General features: G+C 39.5%; 1 long non-coding RNA gene across 2 annotated transcripts; it reads left to right on the forward strand.

Moving 5' to 3' along the window:
- The first annotated feature begins 6,897 nt into the window (after nucleotides 1-6,897).
- Nucleotides 6,898-13,872, forward strand: LOC125691219 (uncharacterized). 2 transcript variants are annotated; one of them, XR_007376042.1, is made up of 3 exons: nucleotides 6,898-7,210; nucleotides 7,757-7,896; nucleotides 8,537-13,872. It is a non-coding gene; the product is annotated as an uncharacterized LOC125691219 (long non-coding RNA). The 2 variants fall into 2 exon arrangements; XR_007376041.1 differs by having other exon boundaries at nucleotides 7,757-13,872.
- Nucleotides 13,873-15,528: the final 1,656 nt, after the last annotated feature.

Raw genomic sequence — 15,528 nt, forward strand, 5'->3', positions numbered from 1 at the left:
AATCAGAATTCAGACTGGAGGAGTTACAATTGGTGGATCAACCGCCATGCAACACAAGTAGCCTTTGTAATCCCATCTCTACTCACCAAATCTGTTTCCCCTCCCAGGATTATTTCCCCCTTCTCTCACTCATGTTCTCCATGGTCACTCCATCTCTTTCTGTGTCAATCTGGGGTCTTTTTTGGCTCCAATCAGTTGTTGAACACTTTTAGAGTGCACGAAATATCAGCGGTGACTACACTCACAGAGAGCAGCCTTTTCTGCCTTCCATGAGCCTCAAGAAACCCAAACAATGAAACATTTCTCATTGCTACTGTTTCTTATATTCTCCACAGCAGGAAAACTGGACATTGCTTCATAGAGCTTCTGGGGCGTTTCAAGCCTAAATGTATTTTGCTATATAATCAGCCTTTGGAAATTATATGCATAAAAGCTATCCAAATAAGTATAGCTTCTGATCTTTGGGGGAAGAATTATCTCACACCTTTCCTTTAGATTAGCCCTGAAATTTCTATCTATCTTTTAATTCCTTAATGATTTATTATTATCATGTTGACTTAAAGCTTGGTTGTTGGAGCAGACAAGCTTAGAAAGTCAGTGCTGACACCACAACATTTGCAAAGGGGATTAAAATCTTGGAAGAATCAGCAACATCTTGTTAATAAATTCAATCAGCTTTTTAACATTTATTTTTCCCATTTATTAGAAGAATGGGATTTCTCTTCCAAATGCTGTTCTTTGTAAACATAATCTGTCACTTAAGGTCTGCACTGCTATAGAATGGGCTTCTTTTCCTTTTGTTTTTATTCTTTTTAAAGGAAAAACATCACTGAAAGGAAAAGGGAAGCTACACTAAAGCATAAATGTCAGGAGTATAAAGCAAGCCATCCTCAGCCACCCCTAGTGAATAATAAATGCCAGTAAAATTCATTCCACATCTGGAATGTGGTCTGTAGAAAACCCAACAAGTATAAATCACCACCCTCGATCAGAATATAAATCCTGCCATGATGCAAATAACGCATAGCTCGTATGTTTGTGTATTTTACTGCAGTATCGCAAGGAGGAAGGAAGGGCCAGGTGACAGGATACAGGGAAGTTAGAAAATAACTTTGTCCATTTCAAGAAACAATGCACAGCTTCCACCAGCAGAAGAATATACTTCAGAAAGGAAATTTACTCTCTCCTCCTTCACCGCTGCTAACTCCTCCTCCCCCAGCACAGAAGCCTCTAGCAAAAAGAAATGAAGACATCTTGAACTCTGCACTCAGAAGGTCATGAAATACCAGCTTGGCTCTGCTACCTACATTCGCTTTTCCTTTGTACGGCAGTTATTTCAGATCAGATGTAAGAGCATGTCCTGCTTCATCTCCTTGGAGATGGTGCTCCTTCCTCCCTCACATCGGTTCACCAGCAGGTCACATCAGCAGCTTCTCACTGCTTTGCAAGAAACCGGGTCTCGCAAAGGTGTCTCTGAACACATGCAGTTGAGTTAACGCTGTCTTTCTCTGATCTATCCCAGGACATGACATGCAATCTTGATCCAAAGACACCAGAACCCAACAAAAATTCAAAGGAGAATCCTTTTTAAGCATTTCACAGTCTGGGTGTGTGGCAACTAATACTTTTTGAACTCTGACTTTGAAAAATGAACTCTATGGCACGTCAGCACCACCATGGTAACTGACACAGACTTAGCATCTCTTCCATGGATTGGCAATTGGATGCTTTCATAAAGCTCCTACTTTACCTTGCAAAGGGGGAAAAAAAAGAGTTCTTGTAATTCATGATTGAATGATAAAATATCAATCTGAATATCAATTCAGCACATATGAAGGAAGGTCTCACAAGCCTATTTGTCTCCCTTCTATATTTTCTTTAATGCAGGTCTTAGTATTTACATAATGCCCATGTTTCTAAATAGAGGAGATTCCTTTCAGCATGTTACTATAAATCAGAAAAGCTCCACTTAACCAATTATACTGTCTCTGTGTACATTAGAAAAGGAGGAAAAAGGGATTTGAAGGAGCACATGACCAATGTTCTTCACACAAACATAGCAAGGCAAATTCAGCTCCCGAGAGGACGGCTGTAAACATGGAGTAATTCCATTTGAAACTTATACATGAAAATAGAATTAGTGCATTGAATGCTATTTCACAAAGACATATTTTTGATCGTACATCATCAGTGTGTGAGGTATCCCCTTCCTTATGAAGTCGTCTAAATACACATTTATAACAATTATTGAAATTGTGAACTACAATGTAAAACAATCTACATGCAAAAGCACAATGGGCTGAACATTTGATCACTTCCAATTTGCAGTGATTCCCTCAGCATCTGACCCAGTGACGTTTATGTATGATAAAGCCAGAGTGCGTATGGAGGAAAGGTAAGCCTGCTGAGACACAGGCTGCAGATTAGAGTATTCCTCCTTCCCTAGAGGTAATTCCTGTTATGCAGGAGAGACAGAAACCTCTAAGTCAGTCCTTACAAAGCCTCACTCTTCTGTCATTTGAAATGGTACGTTGCTTATCAAAATAAGATCTTTTTTTTTTTTTTTTTTTTTTTTTTTTTTTTTTTAATGTAGGCACACATTAAGTACTGCAATTCAGTCCACGGTCTGTAGGTAGTCTGAAACAGCTCTCTGAGAATCAGACAGCATGGACATGGAGTCCTTGGTGCAACCCGTCCACATTGGTACTCCTACAGTGCAGAACCAATGAACCTGCATACCTGCCACTGCATTGTAACAGTGCGCTCTTCTGAGAGAAAGTTCCCATAATTTACTGATGGTATGATAACTGTCTTGGTGTTCAATACAGATGCACAAAAAAACTGGTATACCTTGATTACCTTTAAATTCCAGTTCCCTCTCTTCCTGCAAAAATTAATCACTTTTTTGGAGAATTTTTTCCAGTTAAACATTCATTTGTCCTGATTCCCCTAGAAAACTGTTTTGAAGAACAACTCATGAAATTGCAGGTACCAAAACCTTTTCTTAAAACCACAAAAAAGGTTTATTTGCCACTTTACAGTTCATCTTAAAGAAACATGGTGTCTCAGTCAGTCTCAGGTGTGTTGCTGCTGGTGCCAGGCGTATGTGTTGCTGGTGCCAGGTGTCAATAGGAAGCTCACTAATGACTCATCCAGTTAAAAACTTCCCTTCCTCAAAAACAACTCACTGCATCTTAATAATTTGGTGTATGAAGCTGGATGTATGGTAGCTGCCTAGAGAATAGAGTTTGTCTCTATCAAAGGTTATTCTTAAACCTCTGAGGCTTATTTATTTATTTATTTTTAAATCAGATTTTTAAATACATAAATGCTGTGACATTGTGTGTATTTTGCTATTAAATTTGGGCTGCTTTTTCAGTTTTGGTGAATCCTCAGGAAAATATAAAGACTGTATCCTGAGAGTATGGTCCTTCAGTGACAAGAGAAAATCTGATGGAAAAAGTGTGCCGGAAGACAGGAAGGAAAACAGTCTTTATAATTTCTGGAGAGTAGTTAAGATTAACTCCTTCTCTGATTTTATGCCCAATATATGCTGCCTTGTGAGCTATTTATGCATAAGATGTGAACTACAGTAACTATGCTTTTACTAAATTTCATGTTCATGCTTTAAAGTCTATATAGGTTCCATAGCAGCGTAGAGTTTGGATGTGTTTTCTCCTGTAAAAATACATAAGCAGAAACTTCACAGTAGAATGGTTTAAGCTACCATAGAGCAGAAAGAAAACTCCCACTTGGGTCAGTCACAACTGTCCCACTGTGGCTCAAGTTAGCCACAGTGCAGGGATGCCACCCAGAGAGACCTAGATAGGCTCAAGCAGTGGACCCAGGAGAAGATCATGAAGTTCAACAGATCCAAGTGCAAGTCTTGCACCTGGGTTGTGGCAATACCTGCTATAGGCACAGGCTGGGGGATGTAAGAATAAAGCAAAGGCCTGAAAAAAAGGTCCTGGGGGTACTGGTGGATGGCAAGCTGGACATGAGCCAGCAATGTGCCCTCACAGCCCAGAAAGCCAACTGAACCTGGGCTGCATCAAAAGAAGTGTGGCCAGCAGGGCAAGGGAGGTGATCCGGCTCGTCTGCTCTGTGCTGGTGTGGTCTCATGTAGAATACAGCATCCAGATGTGGAGTCCTTGTTAAAGGAGAGACATGGATCTGTTTGAACATGTCCAGAGGAAGGGCCACAAAAATTATTCAAGGGATAGAACACTTTCCCTACAGGAGAAGGCTGAGAGAACTGGAGCTGTTCAGTCTGGAGGAAAGAAGGCTGTGAGGTGATCTGATAGTGGCCTTTCAGTATCTAAAGGGGAGCTACAGGAGAGAAGGGGACAGACTCTCTAGCAAGGTCTGTGGTGATCAATCAAGGGGAAACTAAAAGAGGGAATATTTAGATTGAATGTAATGAATAAATTTTTTCTGATAAGTGTGGTGAGGCACTGGAACAAACTTCTCAGAGATGCCCTATCCCCAGAGACATTCAAGATCAGGCTGGATGGGACTTTGACTGAGCTATGGATTTCCTTGTTCATTGCAGGGGAGTTGGACTAGATGACCTTAAAAGGTCTCTTCCAACTCTAAAGATTCTATGAGTCTATAGGTCCTGAACCTAACAGAGTCTTCAAAAAGTTTTCAAGAAAAAAACAACCAGGAAGCTGCCAAAAGAAGTGGACATCTCTGACTTGACAGTTGGCTCTTTTGTTTGAAACCAAGAATAGTACCATTCAGGAATCTAAGTGATTAAAACTGAGTGCAATTGCCAGAGCACCAATAATTGCTGGAAGAGGGCAATGGTCACCCAAATGCGTTGTCACTTCAGAGGAAGCTGAACACTAACAACCAATCAAGTAGCATTAGTTAAAAGTAATCTTTTAGTGACCCCTTATTTCTCCTTCAGGAAATATTTTCAATACAATTTCTATTATGTCTTATGTCTATTACGTCTTTAATTCTAGCCTGAGAGTCTTTTCACTACTGTTTATTTTAATATTATTACTTTTTAATTTTTATTTTTTTTTAATATGCAGAAGTCTTAACTGCTCTTCCTGTCCACTTACTCTAAATATCTTCCAACTTGTTTTCCAGACAAGCCCCAGGAATTCTGTAACTCATCTAAAATTGTCTCACCCTTGCAATTTTTTTTTACAAAAAAACTCTTTTTTTTTTTTTTTTTGCTAATTCTTCCATAGCTGCTGTTACCTTTGTCTTGTTTTGTTTGATTACTTATTCCTGATTAACTCAGGCTCCCACCTGACATAGTTTTATTTTCTCATTCACTCACTCATGTCTAGTACACACTTCTTTGCTACCCGTAGTGTTGTATTCAGCATTGCAAAAAAGTCCCATAAACTTTATGTGTTCTTTACAGCCTGAAGGTTGGATTAAGATGTAAACCCTGGAATCACCACTCCCATTTACAGAGGAAAAAGGGGAGGAATTGCACTTCAGAATTTTTTCAGTAAGGTTAAGAAATATAATACTGCTTCTGAAGACTGGGGGCAAATAAAAAAACTCTCAAAAGCTTTTTTTTTTGAGGGGGGGTGAGGGGAAGAGATTACCATTTTTTAAAATGATTTAACGATCTATGAAAAATATCTAATCTTCAACTCATCAGGATTTTCCTTCTAAAGGAATTACTTTCTCTGTTGTGCCAGAACTTTTGGAATTATGATACTGTTTTTATTTTATTTGGATTGAGTAACATATTTCTTCCGTACAAGCATTTCCCTAAGTGATATATGCATATTAATAGGTCTTTTTATAAATCACAAATCTGTATTACATAAAAGAATAAAACCAAGATACATGTCTTGAACATCCAACATCCTTGTGGCCTTGTATCTTTGTTCTTTCCTCTTCCTGGCTTTTTATTTTATCCTTTACAGTATTATCTAAAAATACGGTGGAAATACTTAAGACCAGGAACTGCATTTCATATGTTGCCAAATCACCAGACGCATATAGAATGCTGTATAAACACCAAATTAATAGAAATTAATAAACATGAAAAAATGGAGTTCTGAGAAATAATCTCACCTTGCCAGGACAGAAGAAGATATTTTACATGAAGAGGCCTGTAATTAAGCAGAAATGTTTTGAAACCCAATCAGATACTCTGCGTATTTAGATCTTTATAGAGGAGATACATACAGCAGAACTGGTCTTTCCATTCACTGTCAGGGGAGAAAAACAAGCCCTCCCAGGGTTTCTTGATCTCAATCCAAAGGAGAAGGCTCAAATATGTTGGATTAGTAGGGGATTTTGGTTTGGTCTGCATGTCAGGCATCTATAAACTACAACATGGGGAACAAATATAATTTTTCACACTGGAAATAAACTATTGGTGTGAGCAGTGCTGCCACTATCGGATGAGTATCAGAGTGCTTGTCTGCACCAAGGACTGCCGCACTTGGCTTCAGTGTCTCTGAATGTGGGATATAAGGTGGTGGATGTTTTGGTTTTCAGTCTTTTCAAAATGCCAAAAGACATTTTTACTTCTCCTAAGGCCTTGTTTTATTGTTCCAAACTGACCAGAAGACCACTGCGGGTTCTCTTCTTTCCTCTGTGATCTTAAAATAGTGTTGTCCCCTTTTCCCTCTCATTTTATCAGTGGTATCAAAGTGCTGCATTCCCCACTTCAGCTCTCTTTTCATGTTTTAGCTCCTTTTGTTAGTTGAGGCAGATGATGCATTTGGGATTCATTTGTAAGGCTCAAAAGCTTTTAGGTAAAACATCTGTTTTGTCAGAATAGCGCACGCTGCCCCTGGTGCTGGGGAAGGAAGGGAATGCTGGGCTGCAGCAAACTTGCTGTGTAAAGGGGAAGTGGCCATCCCTCTAGGGTCAGAGTCCAGAGGATCTGGACTTTGTTCATTCTCTCCTGCCTGCAAACATGGCATCAGGAAACATAAACACCTACAAGATAAAAGCAAAACCTAATCCTAAAAAAACAAGCCTGACTATTTACCCACCCAGATCTAACTCTGGATTAGACCCATGCAACTCACACTGGAGCCTAACAGCAGCTACTGCTGTTCATGCTACTGTGAGAGAACATTCTGAGAACTGCCTTCATGGAGAGCCTAAAAATCAGGCAGGAAATCAGATACAAAGAAGAAAATGGAGTAACAAGATAGTGCCACGTTACTGTAAGAAGAGCATAAATCTTTATACAAGGGGGCAGACTGGAGAACGTCAGGTATGTACATAAAATAGTAGGTTGTTGCAACAAACCCTGAATATTTTGTTAATCTTTGCTGTTGCAACAAACCTGAAATATTTTGTTAATCTTTGCTGGGAAATCAGCACGAAAAATTCATCACTGCATAGTCAACTGTTGTATCTGTGGCCCAATCTACTTGACCCAGCCTATGATAAAAGGAAAGGCAAAAGAGATACTGATTTCTGATGGACTTTCCCTAGAGAACATGCTGTGAGAGGGATGGTCTTGCTCGTCAGTTTGCAGAGCACTGCAGAGTGTCTGTGGGTGTCCACAAGGCCCTACAGATCTCCCTCTGTATGTTTCTCTCTGCCTTCCTTCTCTTCATCCATTTAACATAAAACGTGACTGTTTTGTAAACCGCATCAGTGAAGCTTCAGTCCCATTCAATCAAAGCTAAGTGATGTGGCTTGATATGGTGATTCTAATTTCAGATGCTCCGTCTTTTATCAGCACCAAACTGGTGTAACTGAGCACAAATACTGACTAACTCTGCAATCCCTAATTTTCTTCTCCTTCTCTCAGGGATTTCCATGTGTGAATGTTTAAAAGAAAACCTTATTCGTGCTGGAGTGGGGAAGAAAGGAACTGACAATCTGGGAACACAAAAAGAAAAAAGGGGGAACCTTAAAATATGAAGATTGGCCAAGTCTTGAATTCTGAAGGTGAGACTTGTGCAATGAATTCCCTTCACCACTCTTAGGAGTAGAGTTCACACAGTTATCTGACACCATGCAGCATCCTCTCTTCTGCTGTATGACTTATCTGTCAGATCCCAGTTTGCCTGGGAGGACAAGAGGCTGTAGCACAGGGATGCAACCTGGAAAATCCTCCTTCTGCGTGGCTCCCCGTCATCCTTTTCTGCCTGGCTACTTATCCGCACGCCAAATGTTACACCTACTTTGGGTTTTTCACACACTTCGACTGGATAAATTTCAGAAGTCAGAAGGAAGAATAAACGTTATAGACATTAGGTAGATCCTTCCACACAAATTGTCTGATGGAGAGGAAAATGGTGTCTTCTGCTTTCAGAGAAAGCAGTTGGAATCAAGCCCAGAAACTTTTTGCAGCTACTTTAACTCAGCCACTCTGCACACCAACCTTTAGGCATAAAAATGATACAATATTAAAAAGAAAGAGGTGCAGCAATTTCAGTTAAAATTGCACTCGTTATCACAATTTCACATTTCTCAGCTATGTGTGTGCTTCAGCTCTCAGCTAGAATGTACTAATTGTAACTTGACACAGACAATACTGGTAAAAAGGATTATGCAAAAAGGTAACACATAATATTCTCTCCAAAAGTGAGAACTGTAGTCCAGCTTTGGAACAGACTGTGCTTCTTACTGGCTTTGCTGAGAATTTTCTTTTGGATTGATGGGCAGCATGCAGTTCTCAGAGCTTTCAGCTGGCCACTCCAACAGGTGATGTGGTATCTCTATTTCTTTAATCTTTAGTTCCCTGTTGCACTGCCATAACCAAGTGGACATATTTCAGTGGTGAGCACATAGAATCGAATAATGTCCTGGGGGACAGCAGGTTGACTCAGCAGTGTGCATTACAAAGAGAGTGGCCAGCACGTTGAGGGAGGTTCTCCTCCAAGACTCCTCTGCCCTGAAAGGGCACATTTGGATCACTGTGTCCAGGTCTGGGCTCCTCAGTTCAAGAAATACAGAGAACTTACAGAGAGACCAGTGGATGACTGCAGAAATGCCTGAAGGGCATCCTCATGGGGAAGGCTGAGAGCCCTAAGGCTGTTCAGGCTGGAGAAGACCGAGAGGGGATCTTATGAATACTTATAAGTATCTATCAGGCTGGAGACAACTGAGTGGGGCCAGGCTCTTTTCAGTGGCACCCAGAAACAGGACAAGGGGCAATGGACACAAACTGGAACATAAGAAGTTGCTTAGGAACATGAGAAAAAAAATCCTTATTTTGTGGGTGACAAAGCACTGGAGCAGGCTGCCCAGAGAGGTGGCAGTCTCCTTCTCTGGAGATATTCAAAATCTGTCTGGATGCTTTCCAGCGTAAGGAACCTTCTTTAGCAGGGGGTTGAACTAGATGATCTCCAGAGGTCCTTTCCAGTCCCTATGATCCTGTAATCCTGTGATTCTCTGAACAAAAAAGCAGGCTAAGCTCACCATTGCTATGTACTTTTTTTGTAACTGGCTGTTCTCCTGCAAGTTGGGCATGGAAAGCTGCCAGATCCTAGTAGTTGCCTTTCACGCTTCTATTGTGCAGGTTATTTCAGTAGTTACAAGGCAATGAAGCTATCAGACACATATATCAACTTACAATTGCATGTGTACTTTCAGAACCAGTTTAACAACAGCTTGTGTTTGTGCATCTGTTGAAGGGTTCAAACTTACACACTGAAAGAAAAGGAAATGCAGAACAGGCACCTGCATTTGTTGTTACAAGTCACTGTGATCCTGTTCACTACTGTGGTGCTTCGTAAATTTTTACAGAGCCTGTCTGACTCCAGGAGCTGGTGGCTGGCAGAACAGAAGAAATGCTTATATTGAGGCTATCTAACAAACAGTATTTTAGAGACAAAAGGCAAAAGGGCAGAGAGTCTTTACGAAGGTGCTTCATCAGCACTGTTCATCAGACTATTGCTATCTTCCACCTGGCTACCCGGATGTTCTTAGTAAGCATATTTTTGCCTTTTTAGGGTGGTCAAAGATCATTTGCTCCTTATGGTAACTTACTGAAAGAAATCTAGAAGCACAGAATACTACATTATCAGAATAGTAAAAAGTTATGTATTATTTACAAGCACAGTGTGAGCTGTCAGGTCAGTTAAATCAATTATTCACCATTTGTTCAATTTAGCTTTGTATGAATCTTCATTTTCTCACTCAGCAAATTCCAAGTTTACCACAAAGCCTTCTGCCATGTCTGTAATGAGAACAGACTGAAAAGTATAAAAAGGCAGACAGCTTACTAAATTTATAAGCAATTGCTCAAAAAATAATGCTCAATGTCTATACTTCATCTGGAGTACGATTTTTGAGCATAAATCATACATGATATAAATACATATATATATAAAATTTACATTTCAAGATAGAAGGATTCAATTCTATCCAATTTTTGACTGTCAGGTAGAGTAAAAGACTGAGACATTCCTGTAGCAAACTGAGTGACTGAGGAGGAATTAGCAGATTTAAAACCAGAAAGTACCGTTATGATCCATGACCACTTGGATCACAAGCAGATAAAACCTCAAACAGGAACATGACTTCTGATTGAACTAGACCATTTGGAAGAGCTTTCAATTTGGCCATACCTTGATGCTTCATATCAACGGAAAGGTCAAAAAAGAAATAAATGCTTCATTGTGCGACTAGACAGCCAGCAGGCTAGATTCAAAATCTTGTCTGTTCCATGATTTACAAATTGAAATGCATTGCTAGGAAAAATTGTTGGTATTAGAGACTTAAATGCAGCATGTTCAGGAAGCATGGAAACTGTGATCTTACCTACATTAACTATATGCACTTTGGCCTTGCCCAAGAAAAACCCCTCAGCTAAAAAGTCAAGAACAATCACTTTTCTTCTCATACCTGGCCTTTCTTGACTGGGACTGTGTTAGTGGATTAGGAAAAAGAAACATATGCATGACAATGACTCATTTGTTTATTGATTTATTTGTTTATTGATTAAAAATGATCTTTCATTAGCTGCACAATGGGAGCTGGCCATATATAACTTTACAGTGTCCCACTTGTGAAGCAAAATGAGTTGGATCAAACTACATGAAACTTGTCAGCTTCCCCCCCCCCCCCCCCCCCCCCACTGTACCCACTGTAGTTGTCATTAGCTAATTGCTTTCTGTAGTAATCATTGTTTTATTCACTGAAATGTTAATAATGAAGCCTCTGGTGTAGCAAGTGAGAATTTTCTCTCTATACTTCTCTCCTGGTGGATGGAATTCAATTATAAGAAAATATTAAATCATACCATCATTTTATTTTCTATGCCCAAAATTTGAGGTGAACAGAATTCTTCAGAGTAATCAGAAGGTCCAGATTCTGCATTTTATCTAACATTGTGTAGGATGCAGCTTTACCCCTTGCTCCTTCAGAAAAACATTTCCAGTTCTATGCACGTTGAATTAAGCTTACATAGCAAAGATGTCTTCACTGAGCCCAGCTGTCCTCATGAACTGCCCTTGTCACTGCGTAGTTTGAAGGTGAGTTGTATTACTAGGAGTAGAAACTGGAAGTGTGATGGAATTGAGCAGAATAATTATAACACGTGGAAGACATCTCCTGAACAGGCAGAAATATGGCTGAAATCTGCAAGGTCTGAATTCTAGCATTTCACTCACATTTCATTCTGATAAATCCAATGGGTTAGAAATAAAAAAAAGAAATAAGGCAATCTATGCAATCTCCAGACTTGCCAAATAAAGATAGCATGAGTTGAGATGAAGGATGTGTATGCATTTTCATAGTCCTTCATTTCTGACTATCATAATTACTATTGGTCTTCAAGGCCTCTTACCATACAGAATGATATTTTTTAAGCAAGGGTGATATTGTTTCTCTGTAAGGAAGCATTAAGGGTTACCTTAGTAGAAGAGAGAGCTTTTCAGTCTGTCTGTATTAAATAAGTAGACAGTGGAATAGGGAAGAAATGGGCTGGTTACTTTTAAGAAAATTTGAGCATAGGGGAAGATTTATGTGCTCTACAGCAAAAGAATAGCTGGAGGCAAGTTGCAATTCCTGCATATGCAGGAATTTGTGCTCACTGTGAGACTGTCCATGTGGTTGACTGGACCAAATTACATCAAATGAGACAAACAGTTCACTACTACAGAGCAGCCTGCTTTCAGTGTCACAGTTACAACCTTCTTGTGTGACAGATTGAAACACAAATAACCAGTGCAAATTACATATAGGCACATAGACAAATTGCATATAGGCAAATTACATATAGGAAAATACAGATTATTACATAATAGGTTGAGTGGGAATGGTCACAAGTTGCAGCAGGAGAGGTTCAGGTTGGGTATAATGAAAAACTTCTTGTCCAAAAGAGTGGTGAGGGATTGGAAGAGTCTGCACAGGGAGGTGGTGGAGTCACCATCCCTGAAAGTGTTCAAAAAGTGTAGAGATGGGGCACTGAAGGACATGGGCAGTATTGGTGGTAGGTGGACAGGTAAACTAAATGGTCTCTTCCAGTCTTAATGATTCTATGATTCTATATAAGTCCTGGAACTTTAATTTCAAAGAATGGTCTGGAGAGATCTTTCAGCATAAGTGCTGAATATTCAAAATTCATTGGAGCCTTTATATTTCCTAGAGGAGCTTGGTATGGAAGAGGAGTTTAACTTAAAGCATCACTCATGTTCTATATCTTATATGATTCTTATTCCCATTTCAGTAATCAGTGTTTTTTTCTGTGCCTTTTGTTTCCTCATTAACTGGACCAGGACACTATATCTCTAAAAAGGTAAGAACATAATATTTTCAAAGTATTATGAAATATCATTTTAAATTATTATATTTATCTGTCTTTGAATGCAGCTTGTTTGGAATCCAAACAATACACGAGAGATCCCAATAAAATATCAAAAGCCACCTCAGAAAAACAGCTTTATGAAGTCATTAATTCTTTAAAAGCTCATCAGTTTAGTTACTTACTGAAGACACTTGCTCCAGAGAGGCTCCTTCAAGATTTTTATCCCATGGATATTAACATGCCGAAGTACATTGCAAGTCTGACATTTTTTCCCTGTCTATCCATGCAAGAATGTAATCGAAGAAAAAACTAAATTAAACATTTATGATGGAAGCTGTATGAAAGCTGAGATAGTAGCTTGTGCTAATGTGACAGCTTTCCAGTCTGGTACCTCGCAGACAAGCTTTGTTCCTGTCTGTTCTGCCTATGTTCCTTCGCTATTTAAAAAGTATTTTCGTCGAGAAAACATCCCCTGCTACTCAAGTAGGAACTGATGTGTTTTCTGCCACTTCTAAAAATGATTTCTGTTTCTAAATGGCAAAGTCTGCCCAGTTGCTTGAAGCATGTACAACTGTGTAGCCAAGAGAGAAACTGACCAATAGTCTCAATGGTGATTAGAAGACAATTGGTCCCTCATACATGTCTTCAAAAGTGAGAGCACCTGGCAGCTTCTGAAATAGCCAACTTTCTGTTCCTTCTCTGCCACGATGGTGGGAAAACTGGATTCCAACACAGTGCTTCTCAGAAATAACTACAATTTTGACTTCTTTAGTTCAAAGGCCTGAAGCAATGCAGAAAAGATGACACACATAATGACCCAACCAACACTTTGTAACTCTACAGTGATTCTTCAAATCCTGCTTTGACATCAAGGAGCTTCAATTTGTTGCAGGTACCAAGGAAGGAGCAGAGAGGAAAAGATAATTGGGACAGTGCTCCCATTTGAAAGGGAGCTTATGGTTTCCTGCATGGATGGAGATTAAACATGTCTTGCCTACTTGGCACTGACCACATGAAATACAGTATCTAGAGAGACTTTCTGAGCAAGGACTTGACAGGCAGACATTTAAGATCGTTGATTTTCTTTGCATCTTCTAAACTAGAAGAGAGATTTTGGTGAGGGATGATTGTAAAATTAAAAAAAAAAAAAAGAAAAAAAAAAAAAAAGAGTTATAACAGAAGTAAAAGGAACAGCTCTAAGCCCTGAATCATCAGGAAAACCAAACAAACTAGACTTTCACTGTTTGTGGTCACTGCTGAACACCTACAGTACAGTGTAGGAAATGGACCACTGTCTAATTTATTGTGTTGTCCCGAGACTCAGAATGCTGCTAAGTATCCTGGATGTTCTTTCTCACTCTGAGCTCTCTATGGTCTCTATTAAAGTAAGCTCATTCTATGGAGGATGAGATATTTTTCCATGAGCCACTTCTCTTCTCTTAAGGGTCCTCTCAGGGCAACTGCTAAATTGTCCTGCAAGGCTGACTATGCTCTGGTGTCAGAGCATACCAGCTGAAATGCTCAGCAACATAAAATCAACTGGAGATGCTATACAAGAAGAGTATGTTGGCACTAATATTTTCCAAATAAACCCACTCAGGATAAAAATAAATTCCTTTTTTTTTTTTTTTTTTTTTTAATAATGTCATATTAAAGGACAAGCATTGCATCAGCAGACTTACACAACACATTAAAAATCCCAGGGAAACAATACATCACACATGAAGAGCTTTCTACCAGATTCATGCAGTTAATGAAATTCTATGCAACTTCTTCCAGGAAAATAGCTTGCGTACTCTGAAGCTATATCTAGGATTTTTACAAACTGTTCTGCATGATTCATTCAGTGCTCGGTAGATTAGATGTTATTGAATTCACATGAGTTCATGTTAAATAAAGTGAAACACAACATCTGCGGCTACTCATCACTCAAACATATGACATCCATTGCCAAACACAAGAGTGACTCAGTAATGTTGTAATTACCAAACTGGGTCAGTGGTGAATTAGAAAGTGGAGATTGTTATAACACCAACTCCTTAGATTATCTGTGATCAGAACAGACTATCAGAGTTTGTGATATACAGCAAGCACCAACAATCCTGGACTGTGCACAAGGAATATGCAGGACTGGCATTTCATTCTGTAAAATGTAACTGCACAGAAAAGTGTAAGATGGAGCAGCCTTGTCCCACCTGTTACAGTGGATTGAATGGCCTATGCTGCAAGTGCCACTGAAATTCAACAGAGACTGGGGAGGAAAAAGGGGAAACTGTGAGTACTATATCTGCTTCTTATTTCTGACTCTAAACTTCCAATGATTTCTTCCCAAATGGCTGTTCAGAACTCAGTCTGCACTGTGTTTTGACAGGGCCAAGCAAAGAAACAGAAGCAAAGGAAATGAATTAAAAACAAACAAACAAACAAACAAAACAAGTAAAAAGCAATTCTGTGTCAAGTAAGAGCCAGAACATGAGATCAGTGTGTACCAAGCACAACTAGAACAAACTAGATATCACACTAAGGGACATGATTTAGTGGGCATGATGGCAATGGGTTGATGGTTGGACTGGATGATCTTAGTGGTCTTTCCAACCTCAATGATTCTGTGATTCTATGGAAAGCTGGGAGACTACAGCTCTGGATAATTCAAAGCTGTGTTATTCATGGTATGATAGCCTGCATGGCAAAGGTCAATCTCAAGTCTATGCACCATGCAAGCTAGAAATGCTGATGTGCATCAAGAGGAGACAGGGCTATGTGATTAACGTGGTTTGGCTTATTTGGACTTTCCTAGCCTGCAGGACCAGAAGCAGTTGGGGAGA

The sequence above is a fragment of the Lagopus muta genome, chromosome 3 (assembly GCF_023343835.1).
Source record: "Lagopus muta isolate bLagMut1 chromosome 3, bLagMut1 primary, whole genome shotgun sequence".
Classification (NCBI taxonomy): Eukaryota; Metazoa; Chordata; class Aves; order Galliformes; family Phasianidae; genus Lagopus; species Lagopus muta.